Source organism: Triticum urartu, chromosome 2 (assembly GCF_003073215.2).
Source record: "Triticum urartu cultivar G1812 chromosome 2, Tu2.1, whole genome shotgun sequence".
NCBI lineage: Eukaryota > Viridiplantae > Streptophyta > Magnoliopsida > Poales > Poaceae > Triticum > Triticum urartu.
In genome coordinates, this window is record NC_053023.1 from 43,636,067 (window position 1) to 43,650,663 (window position 14,597).

Here is a 14,597-nt window from a genome sequence, read left to right on the forward strand (position 1 = left end):
CGATGGGGACGGGGCGGCGACGACGGGACGGGGACGGGCCGCGCGGGGACGACGAGAGGACGGGCCAGGCGGGGACGATGGGAGGACGGGGCGGGGCGCGGTGACGGGGCGCGGCGCGGCGACGGGGATGGGGACGGTGACGGTGACGGACGGCGACGGGGGCGGCGACGAGGGGCGGCGGCGACGGGGTAGAGGAGAAAGAAGCAGGGAGAGATGAGAAACTGACAATTTTTTTGAAGTGTTTTCTTATATAGAACCCACCTTTAGTACCGGTTGGAGCCACCAACCGATACTAAAGGTCTGTTTTGGCCAGGCGAAGCGGCGGGAACCGCACCCCCTTTAGTACCGGGTCGTGGCACCAACCGGTACTAAAGGCCCCCCCTTTAGTACCGGTTGGAGCCACGACCCGGTACTAAAGGGTGTGCGCTGCCAGGCGAGGGGCGCAAAATTTTAGTCCCACCTCGCTAGCCGAGGGGCACTCGCACCTGCTTATAAGCCCCGCCGTCGCTGCTGTCTCGAGCTCCTCTCTTAAGCAGGCCTTCTGGGCCTACCTCTTCTGCGATGCCCTGTTGGGCCTACTGGGCTAGCAGGCCTGCATCCTGGCCCAACTAGAATTTGGGTTTCTAGTCGTATGCAGGCCGCTGTGGCCTAGTAGGTGGGCTTTTTTTCTTATTTTTTTGCTTTATTTATTTTTGTTTTGTTTATTTTAGAGTTGTTTTTTGCTGTATTTAGAGTTTCTTTGTGAATATTTTTACTTTAGGTACAAAAAATTACAAACTTTCTATTAGTACCGGTAGTTTACAAATTTGAATAGTTTAAATTTTGAATTATTTGAAATTTGTGTGAATCACTAGTTTGTGAATAACTTAACTTTGAAAATAGATTTTTCAGTGATTCTTTTTTCTTATGTTTAATATTAATGTGTTTTATCATTATATTCAATTTGGTAATGCTTAGGTTATTTAAAAAATGAAATGCCTTTGTAACGGATGAGTTTTTGTCCGAAACCCTGATACTTCGAAAGAGATTGTAAATTTTGTACACGAAGTGCATCCAATTTTTGCGGTAACCCTCTCTACTTTTTTGCACATGCTATGTGGGTGAAATTATGATACCATGCCAACTTTCAACCTTTTCTGGGTTCATTTGAAATGCTTTTCAATTTCAGGGTCATTTAGCTGAAAAAATCAGTAAATGCATGAAAGAATTTGCTTGCACATAAAATTTCTTCGCGTTTCAAATGCCAAAACACATAACTAGCTACCCTAACTATTACAGAGATTCCCTCCTGGGTGTGAAACACAGAAGAAAGTGATGATAGTGAAGCCGATCACATCCCAGATCTTTGGGTGTCTTCGCATGTGTCCCTTTGCGCCGTAGCCATGGAAAATCTTCATCATTTAACTGGATGCTGTTGGGGAATGTAGCAGAAATTCAAAATTTTCCTACGTGTCACCAAGATCTATCTATGGAGAAACCAGCAACGAGGGAAGGAGAGTGCATCTACATACCCTTGTAGATCGCTAAGCGGAAGCGTTCAAGTGAACGGGCTTGATGGAGTCGTACTCGTCGTGATCCAAATCACCGGAGATCCTAGTGCCGAACGGACGGCACCTCCGCGTTCAACACACGTACAGCCCGACGACGTCTCCCATGCCTTGATCCAGCAAGGAGAGAGGGAGAGGTTGAGGAAGACTCCATCCAGCAGCAGCACAACGGCGTGGTGGTGATGGAGGAGCGTGGTGATCCAGCAGGGCTTCGCCAAGCACTGCGAGATATGAGGAGAAAGAGAGGGATAGGGCTGCGCCAAGAAAGAGAGGAACTCATGTGCATTGGGCAGCCCAAACCTCAACTATATATAGGGGGAGGGGAGGGGCTGCGCCCCCACCTAGGGATCCCTCCCTAGGGGTGGCGATAGCCCCCTAGATCCCATCTAGGGGCGGCCAAGGGGAGGGGAGAGGGGGAGGCGCACCAGGGTGGGCCTTAGGGCCCATCTGCCCTAGGGTTTGCCCCTTCCCCTCTTCCTCGCGCCTTGGGCCTTGGTGGGGGGGGGGGGGCGCACCAGCCCACCTGGGGCTGGTCCCCTCCCACACTTGGCCCATGCAGCCCTCCGGGGCTTGTGGCCCCACTTGGTGGACCCCCGGGACCCTCCCGGTGGTCCCGGTACATTACCGATAAAACCCGAAACTTTTCCGGTGACCAAAACAGGACTTCCCATATATAAATCTTTACCTCCGGACCATTCCGGAACTCCTCGTGACGTCCGGGATCTCATCCGGGACTCCGAACAACATTCGGTAACCACATACAAACTTCCTTTATAACCCTAGCGTCATCGAACCTTAAGTGTGTAGACCCTACGGGTTCGGGAACCATGCAGACATGACCGAGACGTTCTCCGGTCAATAACCAACAGCGGGATCTGGATACTCATGTTGGCTCCCACATGCTCCACGATGATCTCATCAGATGAACCACGATGTCAAGGACTTAATCAATCCCGTATACAATTCCCTTTGTCTATCAGTACGATACTTGCCCGAGATTCGATCGTCGGTATCCCGATACCTTGTTCAATCTCGTTACCGGCAAGTCTCTTTACTCGGTCCGTAACACATCATCCCGTGATCAACTCCTTGATCACATTGTGCACATTATGATGATGTCCTACCGAGTGGGCCCAGAGATACCTCTCCGTTTACACGGAGTGACAAATCCTAGTCTCGATTCGTGCCAACCCAACAGACACTTTCGGAGATACCTGTAGTGTACCTTTATAGCCACCCAGTTATGTTGTGACGTTTGGCACACCCAAAGCACTCCTACGGTATCCGGGAGTTGCACAATCTCATGGTCTAAGGAAATGATACCTAACATTAGAAAAGCTTTAGCATACAAACTACATGATCTTGTGCTAGGCTTAGGATTGGGTCTTGTCCATCACATCATTCTCCTAATGATGTGATCCCGTTATCAATGACATCCAATGTCCATGGTCAGGAAACTGTAACCATCTATTGATCAACGAGCTAGTCAACTAGAGGCTTACTAGGGACATGGTGTTGTCTATGTATCCACACATGTATCTGAGTTTCCTATCAATACAATTCTAGCATGGATAATAAACGATTATCATGAACAAGGAAATATAATAATAATCAATTTATTATTGCCTCTAGGGCATATTTCCAACAGTCTCCCACTTGCACTAGAGTCAATAATCCAGTTCACATCGATATGTGATAAACACTCAAGGTCACATCCCCATGTGACTAACACCCAAAGAGTTTACTAGAGTCAATAATCAATTCACATTACCATGTGATTAACACTCGATGAGTTCTGGGTTTGATCATGTTATGCTTGTGAGAGATGTTATAGTCAACGGGCCTGAATCTTTCAGATCCGTGTGTGCTTTACAAATCTCTATGTCATCTCCTAGATGCAGCTACCACATTCTATTTGGAGCTATTCCAAATAACTGTTCTACTATACGAATCCAGTTTACTACTCAGAATAATCTGGATTAGTGTCAAAGTTTGCATCGGCGTAAACCTTTACGACGAACTCTTTTACCACCTCCATAATCGAGAAAATTCCTTAGTCCACTAGTTACTAAGGATAACTTTGACCGCTGTCCTGTGATCCATTCTTGGATCACTCTTGTACCCCTTGACTGACTCATGGCAAGGCACACTTCAGGTGCGGCACACAGCATAGCATACTGTAGAGAGCCTATGACAAAAGCATAGGGGACGACCTTCGTCCTTCCTCTTTCTTCTGTCGTGGTCGAGCTTTAAGTCTTAACTTCATACCTTACAACTCAGGCAAGAACTCCTTCTTTGACTGATCCATCTTGAACACCTTCAAGATCATGTCAAGGTATGTGCTCATTTGAAAGTACCATTAAGCGTTTTGATCTATCCTTATAGATCTTGATCTCAATGTTCAAGTAGCTTAATCCAGGCTTTCCATTGAAAAACACTTTTCAAATAACTCTGCATACTTTCCAGAAATTCTACATCATTTCTGGTCAACAACATATATTCATCAGAAATTCTATAGTTCTCCCACTCACTTCTTTGGAAATACAAGTTTCTCATAAACTTTGTATACACCCAAAACTTTGATCATCTCATCAAAGCATACATTCCAACTCCGAGATGCTTACTCCAGTCCTTAGAAGGATTGCTGGAGCTTAGCATACTTATTAGCATCTTTCAGGATTGACAAAACCTTCCGGTTGTATCACATACAACCTTTCCTCAAGAAAATCGTTGAGGAAACAATGTTTTGACATCCTATCTGCAAGATTTCATAAATAATGCAGTAATCGCTAACATAATTCCAACAGACTCTTAGCATCGCTACGAGTGAGAAAGTCTCATCGTAGTCAACTCCTTGAACTTGTCGGAAAACATCTTAACGACAAGTCGAGCTTTCTTAATGGTGATACTTACCATCATTGTCCGTATTCCTTTTAAAATCCATATGTACCTAACAGCCTTACGACCATCAAGTTGTTCTTCCAAAGTCTACACTTTGTTTTCATATATGGATCCTCTCTCGGATTATATGACCTCGAGCCATTTTGGAATCCAGGCCCATCATCGCTTCTCCATAGCTCGTAGGTTCATTGTTGTCTAACAACATGACTTCCAAGACAGGATTACGTACCACTCTGAAGTAGTACGCATCCTTGTCATCCTACGAGGTTTGGTAGTGACTTGATCTGAAGTTTCATGATCACTATCATAAGCTTCCACTTCAATTGGTGTAGGTGCCACAGGAACAACTTCCTGTGCCCTGCCACACACTAGTTGAAGAGACGGTTCAATAACCTCATCAAGTCTCCACCATCCTCCCACTCAATTCTTTTGAGAGAAACTTTTCCTCGAGAAAGGACCCGCTTCTAGAAACAATCCCTTATTGCTTTCGGATCTGAGACAGGAGGTATACCCAACTGTTTTGGGTGTCCTATGAAGATGCATTTATCCGCTTTGGGTTCGAGCTCATCAGCCTGAAACTTTTCACATAAGCACCGCAGCCCCAAACTTTTAAGAAATGACAGCTTAGGTTTCTCTAAACCATAGTTCATACGGTGTCATCTCATCAGAATTACGTGGTACCCTATTTAAAGTGAATGTGGTTGTCTCTAATGCCTAACCCATAAACTATCGTGGTAATTCGATAAGAGACATCATGGTATGCATCATATCCAAAAGGGTGTAGTTATGATGTTCGGACACACCATCACACTATGGTGTTCCAGGCTGTATTAGTCGTGAAACAATTTCCACAATGTCTTAATTCTGTGCCAAACTCGTAATTCAGATATTCATCTCTATGATCATATCATAGATATTTTATCCTCTTGTCACGACGATCTTTCAACTTCACCCTGAAATTACTTGAACCTTTCAATAATTCAGACTCGTGATTCATCAAGTAAATATACTCAACATCTACTCAAATCATCTGTGAAGTAAGAACATAACGATATCCACTACACGCCTCAGCACTCATTGGACTGCACACATCAAAATGTATTACTTCCAACAAGTTGCTTTCTAGTTCCATTTTACTGAAAACGAGGCTTTCAGTCATCTTGCCCATGTGGTATGATTTGCATGTCTCAAGTGATTCAAAATCAAGTGAGTCCAAACGGTCCATTTGCCTGGAGTTTCTTCATGCATATACACCAATAGACATGGTTCGCATGTCTCAAACTTTTCAAAAACGAGTGAGCCCAAAGATCCATCAACATGGAGCTTCTTCATGCGTTTTATACCGATATGACTTACGTGGCAGTGCCACAAGTAGGTGGTACTATCTTATATCTTTTGACATGAACATGTGTATCACTACGATCGAGATTCAATAAACCATTCATTTTAGGTGCAAGACCATTGAAGGTATTATTCAAATAAACAGAGTAACCATTATTCTCCTTAAATGAATAACTATATTGCGATAGACATAATCCAATCATGTCTATGCTCAACGCAAACACCAATCTCGATGGTAGAGGGAGCGTGCGATGCTTGATCACATCAAGCTTGGGAAAAACATCCAACATATATCGCCAGCTCACCTTTAGCCAGTCTCCGTTTACTTCGCAACCTTTTATTTCGAGTTTACTAACATTTAGCAACCGAACCGGTATCTAATACCATGGTGCTACTAGGAGTACTAGTAAAGTACACATTAACACAATGTATATCCAATATACTTCTATCGACCTTGCCAGCCTTCTCATCTACCAAGTATCTAGGGTAATTCTGCTCCAGTGGCTGTTCCTCTTATTACAAAAGCACTTAGTCTCGGGTTTGGGTTCAACCTTGGGTTTCTTCACTAGAGCAGCAGCTGATTTGCCGTTTCATGAAGTATCCCTTCTTGCCCTTGCCCTTCTTGAAACTAGTGGTTTCACCAACCATCAACAATTGATGCTCCTTCTTGATTTCTACTTTTGTGGTGTCAAACATCGCGAATATCTCAAGGATCATCATATATGTCCCTGATATATCATAGTTCATCACGAAGCTCTAGCAGCTTGGTGGTAATGACTTCGGAGAAACATCACTTTCTCATATGGAAGATCAACTCCCACTTCATTCAAATGATTGTTGTACTCAGACAATCTGAGCACAAGCTCAAAAATTGAGCTTTTCTCCCTTAGTTTGCAGGCTAAGAAAATCGTCGGAGGTCTTATACCTCTTGATGTGGGCACGAGCCTGAAATCCCAATTTCAGCCCTCGAAACATCTCATATGTTTCGCGACATTTCAAAACGTCTTCGGTACCTCAACTCTAAACCGTTTAACTGAACTATCACGTAGTTATCAAAATGTGTATGTCAGATGTTCGCAACATCCACAGATGACATTCGAGGTTTAGCACACTGAGCGGTGCATTAAGGACATAAGCCTTCTACGAATCAATGAGGACAATCCTCAGTTTACGGACCTAGTCCGCATAATTGCTACTATCATCTTTCAACTAAACTTTCTCTAGGAACATATCTAAACAGTAGAACTGAAGCGCGAGCTACGACATAATTTGCGAAGACCTTTTGACTATGTTCAGGATAATTAAGTTCATCTTATGAACTCCCACTCAGATAGACATCCCTCTAGTCATCCAAGTGATTACATGATCCGAGTCAACTAGGCTGTGTCCGATCATCACGTGAGACGGACTAGTCAACATCGGTGAACGTCTTCATGTTGATCGTATCTTCTATACGACTCATGCTCGACCTTTCGGTCTCTTGTGTTCCGAGGCCATGTCTGTACATGCTAGGCTCGTCAAGTCAACCTAAGTGTTTCGCGTGTGTAAATCTGGCTTACACCCGTTGTATGTGAACGTAAGAATCTATCACACCCGATCATCACGTGGTGCTTTGAAACGACGAACTTTCGCAACGGTGCACAGTTAGGGGGAACACTATCTTGAAATTTTAATGAGGGATCATCTTATTTACTACCGTCGTTCTAAGCAAATAAGATGTATAAACATGATAAACATCACATGCAATCAAATAATAGTGACATGATATGGCCAATATCATATAGCTCCTTTGATCTCCATCTTGGGGCTCCATGATCATCTTGTCACCGGCATGACACCATGATCTCCATCATCGTGTCTTCATGAAGTTGTCTCGCCAACTATTACTTCTACTACTACAGCTAACGGTTAGCAATAAAAGTAAAGTAATTACATGGCGTTGTTCAATGACACGCAGGTCATATAATAAATAAAGACAACTCCTATGGCTCCTGCCGGTTGTCATACTCATCGACATGCAAGTCGTGATTCCTATTACAAGAACATGATCAATCTCATACATCACATATCATTCATCACATTCTTCTTGGCCATATCACATCACATAGCATACCCTGCAAAAACAAGTTAGACGTCCTCTAATTGTTGTTTGCATGTTTTACGTGGCTGCTATGGGTTTCTAGCAAGAACGTTTCTTACCTACACAAAAACCACAACGTGATATGCCAATTGCTATTTACCCTTCATAAGGACCCTTTTCATCGAATCCGATCCGACTAAAGTGGGAGAGACAAACACCCGCTAGCCACCTTATGCAAGTAGTGCATGTCAGTCGGTGGAACCAGTCTCACGTAAGAGTACGTGTAAGGTCGGTCCGGGCCGCTTCATCCCACAATGCCGCCGAATCAAGATTGGACTAGTAATGGTAAGCATATTGAACAAAATCAACGCCCACAACTACTTTGTGTTCTACTCGTGCATAGAATCTACGCAATAGACCTAGCTCATGATGCCACTGTTGGGGAACGTAGCAGAAATTCAAAATTTTCCTACGTGTCACCAAGATCTATCTATGGAGAAACCAGCAACGAGGGAAGGAGAGTGCATCTACATACCCTTGTAGATCGCTAAGCGAAAGCGTTCAAGTGAACGGGGTTGATGGAGTCGTACTCGTCGTGATCCAAATCACCGGAGATCCTAGTGCCGAACGGACGGCACCTCCGCGTTCAACACACGTACAGCCCGACGACGTCTCCCATGCCTTGATCCAGCAAGGAGAGAGGGAGAGGTTGAGGAAGACTCCATCAGCAGCACAACGGCGTGGTGGTGATGGAGGAGCGTGGTGATCCAGCAGGGCTTCGCCAAGCACTGCGAGATATGAGGAGAAAGAGAGGGATAGGGCCGCGCCAAGAAAGAGAGGAACTCATGTGCATTGGGCAGCCCAAACCTCAACTATATATGGGGGAGGGGAGGGGCTGCGCCCCCACCTAGGGTTCCCTCCCTAGGGGTGGCGGCAGCCCCCTAGATCCCATCTAGGGGCGGCCAAGGGGAGGGGAGAGGGGGAGGCGCACCAGGGTGGGCCTTAGGGCCCATCTGCCCTAGGGTTTGCCCCCTTCCCCTCTTCCTTGCGCCTTGGGCCTTGGTGGGGGGGCGCACCAGCCCACCTGGGGCTGGTCCCCTCCCACACTTGGCCCATGCAGCCCTCCGGGGCTTGTGGCCCCACTTGGTGGACCCCCGGGACCCTCCCGGTGGTCCTGGTACGTTACCGATAAAACCCGAAACTTTTCCGGTGACCAAAACAGGACTTCCCATATTTAAATCTTTACCTCCGGACCATTTCGGAACTCCTCGTGACGTCCGGGATCTCATCCGGGACTCCGAACAACATTCGGTAACCACATACAAACTTCCTTTATAACCCTAGCGTCATCGAACCTTAAGTGTGTAGACCCTACGGGTTCGGGAACCATGCAGACATGACCGAGACGTTCTCTGGTCAATAACCAACAGCGGGATCTGGATACCCATGTTGGCTCACACATGCTCCACGATGATCTCATCGGATGAACCACGATGTCAAGGACTTAATCAATCCCGTATACAATTCCCTTTGTCTATCGGTACGATACTTGCCCGAGATTCGATCGTCGGTATCCCGATACCTTGTTCAATCTCGTTACCGGCAAGTCTCTTTACTCGTTCCGTAACACATCATCCCGTGATCAACTCCTTGATCACATTGTGCACATTATGATGATGTCCTACCGAGTGGGCCCAGAAAGACCTCTCCGTTTACACGGAGTGACAAATCCCAGTCTCGATTCGTGCCAACCCAACAGACACTTTCGGAGATACCTGTAGTGTACCTTTATAGCCACCCAGTTACGTTATGACGTTTGGCACACCCAAAGCACTCCTACGGTATCCGGGAGTTGCACAATCTCATGGTCTAAGGAAATGATACCTGACATTAGAAAAGCTTTAGCATACGAACTACATGATCTTGTGCTAGGCTTAGGATTGGGTATTGTCCATCACATCATTCTCCTAATGATGTGATCCCGTTATCAATGACATCTAATGTCCATGGTCAGGAAACTGTAACCATCTATTGATCAACGAGCTAGTCAACTAGAGGCTTACTAGGGACATGGGGTTGTCTATGTATCCACACATGTATCTGAGTTTCCTATCAATACAATTCTAGCATGGATAATAAACGATTATCATGAACAAGGAAATATAATAATAATCAATTTATTATTGCCTCTAGGGCATATTTCCAACAGATGCTCGGGTCAATATTCACTGTGAATGGAGCAATTTCATCAAACTTTTCATAATCTTCTGACATGTCTGTCTTGTCATCCACTCCCATGATGTTTCTCTTCCCAGAAAGAACTATGTGCCACTTTGGCTCATCATACGATGCATTCGCTTCCTTATCTTTTCTTTTTCTCGGCTTGGTAGACATGTCCTTCACATAGAGAACCTTTGCCACATCATTGGCTAGGACGAATGGTTCGTCTGCATACGCAAGATTGTTGAGATCCACTGTTGTCATTCCGTACTGCCGGTCTTCCGTTACCCCGCCTCGTGTCATATTGACCCATTTGCACCGAAACAAAGGGACCTTCAAACTACGTCGATAGTCAAGTTCCCATATGTCCTGTATATAATCATAATATGTTTCCTTTCCCGTCTTGGTTTCTGCATCAAAGCGGACACCACTGTTTTGGTTGGTGCTCTTCTTATCTTGGGCGATCGTGTAAAATGTATTACCATTTATCTCGTACCCTTTGAAAGTCATTATATTCGAAGATGGTAACTAGGACAGCAAGTACAGGTCATCTTCAATAAAGGCGTCATGCATGGTACGTGTCTGCAACCAGCTGGCGAAACTCCTGGTTTGTTCACATGTAATCCAGTCATCGTACCGCTCCAGGTGTTTGGAGCGTAGCAAATTCTTGTGTTCATCCATATACGGAGCCACCAATGCGGAATTCTGTAGAACTTTGTAGTGTGCTTCAGTGAGAGAATGTCCATCCATACATATTATTTGTTCCCCTCCTAGCGTGCCTTTTTCATCCAGTCTGCCCTTATGTCGCGATTCAGGAACACCAATCGGCTTAAGGTCAGGAATAAAGTCAATACAAAAATCAATGACCTCCTCATTTTCATGGCCCTTGGAGATGCTTCCTTCTGGCCTAGCACGGTTATGAACATATTTCTTTAAGACTCCCATGAACCTCTCAAAGGGGAACATATTGTGTAGAAATACATGACCCAAAACGTTAATCTCTTCACATAGGTGGACTAGGACGTGCGTCATGATGTTGAAGAAGGATGGTGGGAACACCAACTCGAAACTGACAAGACATTGCACCAAATCATTCTCTAACCTTGGTATGATTTCTGGATCGATTACCTTCTGTGAGATTGCATTGAGGAATGCACATAGCTTCACAATGGCTAATCAAACGTTTTCCGGTAGAAGCCCCCTCAATGCAACCGGAAGCAGTTGCGTCATAATCACGTGGCAGTCATGAGACTTTAGGTTCTGGAACTTTTTCTCTGTCATGTTTATTATTCCCTTTATATTCGACGAGAAGCCAGACGGTACCTTAATACTGAGCAGGCATTCAAAGAAGATTTCCTTCTCTTCTTTGGTAAGAGCGTAGCTTGCATGACCCTGATGTATGCCGTCTTTTCCGTGCATACGTTGCTGGTCCTCCCATGCCTCAGGTGTATCTTTTGTCTTCCCATACACGCCCAAGAAGCCAAGCAGGGTCACACAAAGATTCTTCGTCACGTGCATCACGTCAATTGCGGAGCAGACCTCTCGGTCTTTCCAATAGGGCAGATCCCAAAATATAGATTTCTTCTTCCACATGGGTGCGCGTCCGTCAGCGTCATTCGGAACAGGTTGTCCACCAGGACCCTTTCCAAAGACCACCTTCAAATCCTTGACCATATCATGTACATCAGCACCAGTACGGTGGCGAGGCTTCGTCCGGTGATCCGCCTCACCTTTGAAATGCTTGCCTTTCTTTCTTACGGGATGCCTGCTCGGAAGAAATCGACAATTCATCAAACCGGCACTATAGGGCAATTTTCAAACTCTACCCCCCCCCCCCCCCCCCCCCCCCCCCGTGTGTCGCCATTTCAGTTCTGGAAAAATCAAAAGAAAATGATAAAAACTTCAAAAATAAAATTCTTCGAGGGGTAGTTATATTACTACATCTACTAGTTAGGAAAATTTGAAAACTTAAATTTGGACATGTTTTGCAAAAAGTGTAGGGAAAATGTAAAACGGCTATAATTTTGCATACGATGTCGGAAAAAAACGTATAATATATCAAAAAATTCAGCATGAAATCCGCATCCGATGGAGACCGCCTACGGCCTGTTTGCAATTTTTTAGAATCCTCAAATTCCAAAAGAAAAAAAAGATATGGTCAAATTTCAGTTTTTTTTTAAAAAAAATCGTTAAATCTGGTCAAACTACTTATTCAAGAAGTATTAATGTTACTACATAACTATTCAAGAATATTAGTGTTACTAAATAATTATTTCAATTTTTGGAATTTTGGTCAAATCTGGTCAAACTATGGTCAAACTGTGGTCAAACTATGGTCAAACTGTGGTCAAACTATGGTCCAACTTATTCAAGAAATATTAGTGTTACTAAATAATTACTGTTTTTTAGAATAATAGTTTCAAACTCAAACAGTGAAATGTGTGACTTCATGCTCAAGCTAAACTCCTGAGGGTTAATAGGATTGGCATCTTACTATTGTCAGGAAAACAACAAGTGCAGACTTGGAAAGGAAGGAGAATAGAACCCGAAAGTTAAGCGTGCTCGGGCTGGAGTAGTGAGAGGTATGGGTGACCGGTCGGGAAGTTAGATGCTTTGGAATGAGTGATCCACACTTGAGCAGTTAAGAGAGGTGATTAGAGACTAAATCACCAAATAATTCAGAAAAAGTAAAAATCGAAAAAAAAAATTCCAAAATTTTCAAAAAAAACCTTTAGTACCGGTTGGTAACACCAACCGGTACTAAAGGTCCCCCATACCAGGGCGCGAGCTCACGCCACGTGGTGGCACTTTAGCGCCGGTTCGTGCTGAACCGGTACTAAAGGGGGGGGGCCTTTAGTGCCCACCAATTAGTGCCGGTTATGGAACCGGCACTAAAGGCCCTTACGAATCGGTTTTAAAGCTCCGTTTTCTACTAGTGACATCACTCAAGCCTTGCAAGCATTGCAACTAATAAGTTAGTTGCGGGATGATGTATTACGGAACGAGTAAAGAGACATGCCGGTAACGAGATTGAACTAGGTATTGAGATACCGACGATCGAATCTCGGGCAAGTAACATACCGATGACAAAGGGAACAACGTATGTTGTTATGCGGTCTGACCGATAAAGATCTTCGTAGAATATGTAGGAGCCAATATGGGCATACAGGTCCCGCTATTGGTTATTGACCAGAGAGGTGTCTCGATCATGTCTACATAGTTCTCGAAACCGTAGGGTCCACACGCTTAACGTTCGTTGATGATATAGTACTATATGAGTTATGTATGTTGATGACCGAATGTTGTTCGGAGTCCGAGATGAGATCACGGACATGACGAGGAACTCCGGAATGGTCCGGAGATAAAGTTTGATATATGGGATAGTAGTGTTTGATCTCCGGAAGGGGTTCCGGATGTTTCCCGAAATGTTTGGGCACGAGAACACTTTATCTGGGCCAAAGGGGAAAGCCCACGAGGCTTTTTGAAAGTGCAAAAGGAAGCTTTGCGGAGACCAGAGGCTAGACGCCAGGAACCCTGGCGTCTAGGGGGTAGACGCGGGAACCCTGGCGTCTAGCCCTGGAGTCCGAGAAGGACTCTTGCCTTTCGGGTGAAACCGACTTTGAGGGGGCTTTTACTCCAAGTTTCGACCCCAGGGCTCAACATATAAATAGAGGGGTACGGCTAGCACCAAAGACACATCAAGAAACACCAAGCCGTGTGCCGGCAACCCTGTCCCCTCTAGTTTATCCTCCGTCATAGTTTTCGTAGTGCTTAGGCGAAGCCCTGCGGAGATTGTTCTTCACCAACAGCGTCACCACGCCGTCGTGCTGCCGGAACTCATCTACTACTTCGCCCCTCTTGCTGGATCGAGAAGGCGAGGACGTCACCAAGCCGAACGTGTGCAGAACTCGGAGGTGCCGTACTTTCGGTACTTGGATCGGTCGGACATGAAGACGTACAACTACATCAACCGCGTTGATATAACGCTTCCGCGAACAATCTACGAGGGTACGTAGACAACACTCTCCCCTCTCGTTGCTATGCATCACCATGATCTTGTGTGTGCGTAGGAATTTTTTTGAAATTACTACGTTCCCCAACAAGTAGTTGATCCCACTGCTTTTATCCATCTCAAATTCTCAATACGCATACATGCCACCTCATTAAAAGCCCACCTCAACATGCATGGGAAAAGGTTTTCCATATTAGTTCATCCAACCACTTATATTTATCTTAATATGCACGCATGCCACCTCATCAAAGGCTTAACATAACATGCATCACAAAACATCATTAATTTTTGCTACTTATATTCAATAAATAGTTTTTTACTATACAATAATAAAATATAATACATAAAATGCATTTTTCACTTTTAGTTCATACTATATCATTACTCCAAATATTTATTTTTATTCATGTTTCATGCAACCAAATCTTATTAAAATAAAATGTAAGTAGTTGATCCCCACTACTAGCAATACTCTCTACATGCACACTATCCACGT